Below are 2,647 nucleotides of genomic sequence, written 5' to 3'. Positions count from 1 at the left end.
AGCAGATCAAATACTTTTAAACTGAAAATTTTGGCCTTTTTTTAACCTGTTTGAGGCTGGCCCCATGGACGGGAGCATTCCTGGAGGTCCTGCTGCACACCTGGAGCCTCGATTCCAGCGGTGAAGGTACCACACACACCACTGACCACTGCAATTGCCAGACGACAGCATCAAAATTGCCTAAAACTTGTGGTTTTTTGAAGGCAGGAACCCTCTGAAATGTAAGAAAGAGCCCGATTCCCTGGCTGAACACCTCAGGGGATCATCCTCTTACCCTGCTCAGCTTCCTGCCCCAGGTGAGATCAGCCGGGGAGGGGAACCGCACGCAGGGACCAGTGGGACATGGTGGCCAGGAGCAGCGGTGATGGCCACCGGCTGCAAGGTGCGGGCCGAAGCCAAGCTCTAAGATTCTGCTTTTTTCTTGGAAAACTTCAGTCTGTGGAGGAGGAAAGTGAACCAAGACCCCGAGCACCCACCGTGCGGAAAGCGGGACACGGGGAAAAGCTCAGCTCGGCAGCAGGCACAGCCCAAAGGGAGGCCAGAGGCCAGAGCTGAGCTCTGTCACCTGGAGAGGTTTTGAAGCGAGGGAGCCTGGACCTTCACAGAAGAACTATTTTTTCAAAGCCCTTTTTTAAGCTGGAATGAAGAGAGAGTTGCCTTTCATAACTAGAAGAAGAAATGAACTCCATTCAAGAGCGGCGATTTTTTGGGTACTTGGATGATGTTGAAGCTCTTGGCTGAAGCACAGACTGCAATAAAATTGGCCACAAAAATATTTAAGGAGCTTCCTCTAAATTTCCAGCCTTGCAGTTAGAGCAGCCTGGTTCTGGAGCAGCCTATGGGGAGAGGGGAAAGGGGGGGACATGGCAGTTTTTGGGGTGCAACTCAGTTTGGGAAAGGACTGAGCACAGGGCTGCTGGAGGATGGCTTTCCCATCGGTGTGGGCACACCAGTGGGGCCACACACGGGGGAACTTCTTCACCAAAAGAGTGGTTGAGTGTGGGAACAGGCTACCAGGGCGGTGGTGGAGTCACCTTCCCTGGTGGGATTTAAAAGACAGGTAGACGAGGTGCTCAGGGACATGGTTTAGAGGTGGAATTGGCAGTGTTGGGTTTATGGTTGGACTCGATCTTAAAGGGCTTTTCCAACCACTGTAATTCTATAATTCTATTTTATGTTTCTTGCCACAGAGTCACCCGCAGCCCCGCAGCGAGTCCAAGCTGGTGGTGCTGGCCCAGCTTCCCGCAGCCTCTGCTTTTCTTCCCAGGTGGTGTGAAGCTTCATCTCTCATTGTGTTTCTAAATGTTTAAATGAGAGAAATAAAGGGCATGTGGAGCCTTCCCCAAAGCACTGAGCACGAGCAGGGCAGGGCTGGGCCAGCACCCTGGGGCGGGATGTGACCATGAACTTCAGCCGCCCAGACGGGTCTATTTTTATGACCCAAGCCAAGAGACACAGGGATTAATCAGCCAGCCCAGGGGGGACAAGCTGAGTTGGGTTTGAAATTCTTTGGTGTCTGTAATAACTCAGGTGAGTCTCTTTGTTCTTGTGAACTGTAATTTTTCATTTGACAGACAGCGTCCCTTGAACACAGCGGCCAAATGGCCACGGCCAAACACAGCCCGAAGCCGGGCAGCCAGACCCAGCCAACCGCGGCCTCTGTCCCGCTTCACAAGCACAAACCTTCCCCCAGCGCAGAGGTTCCAGCAGCACGTGGGCTGAACATCATTGTGGGCTGAACATCTCTGTGGGCTGAACATCTCTGTGGGTTGAACATCTCTGTGGGTTGAACATCTCTGTGGGCTGAACATCTCTGTGGGCTGAACATCTCTGCTCCACGCCCGTCACCGCTCCAGGGGCCTCGGCCACGTGTGTGGCCAACGCTTAATGATGGGGACAACCGAGGCCATTCCATCGACCCTGGCATGCCCAGGAGCGGGCTGGCTGGGTCCCTGCTCCCCTCTGCCCAGGCACCAGGACAGGACGTGGCAGAACAGCCCAGTCCCCATCCTGGGAAGGCTCACACCAGTCACCCCAGCTTTCCAGAGGTGGGTGACGAGCTCCTCGCTGGGATGACGAAGCGTAGTGTCACCACTGCCAGGAGCGAGGACTCGGTTTTGTTTTGCCCACTCCCCTTCCCCCCGGCACCGGGAGGCAGGAGGATGTGTCAGCTCAGGGCTGAGTCTAAAGAGGCTTATGCTGACTATTTACCTTTGCAAGGGTCTATTTTTGGCTGCTCGGCTGCAGCTAATTCAATGAACAGGGCAGCGATTCAGGAGAGAAGCCACATGAGGGTCATTGTCTCTAGGATCCACCTCGCTGCTGTGCAGGGGCCAGAAGCCTCACTGCTTTTTTTTTTTTTTCTTTCCCCACAGAATCCCAAAATTGCCTGGACTGGAAAAGACCTTTAAGATCATCCAGTCCAACACTGCCAAGTCCCCGACTAACCCATGTCCCTCAGCACTGTGTCTACACGACTCTTCAATTGCTCCAGGGATGGGGACTCCACCACTGCCCTGGGCAACCCCTTCCAATGCCTCAGAACCCTTTCAGCAAAGAAATTCTTCCTCACATCCCATCTCAACTGCCCTGGGCACAACTGGAGCCCATTTCCTCTTGTCCTGTCCCTTGGTCCTTGGTTGAACAG

The sequence above is a fragment of the Antrostomus carolinensis genome, unplaced genomic scaffold (assembly GCF_000700745.2).
Source record: "Antrostomus carolinensis isolate BGI_N321 unplaced genomic scaffold, ASM70074v2 scaffold34700, whole genome shotgun sequence".
NCBI lineage: Eukaryota > Metazoa > Chordata > Aves > Caprimulgiformes > Caprimulgidae > Antrostomus > Antrostomus carolinensis.
The sequence above is the reverse complement of the archived record's forward strand: the minus strand, read 5'-3'. Positions refer to the sequence as shown.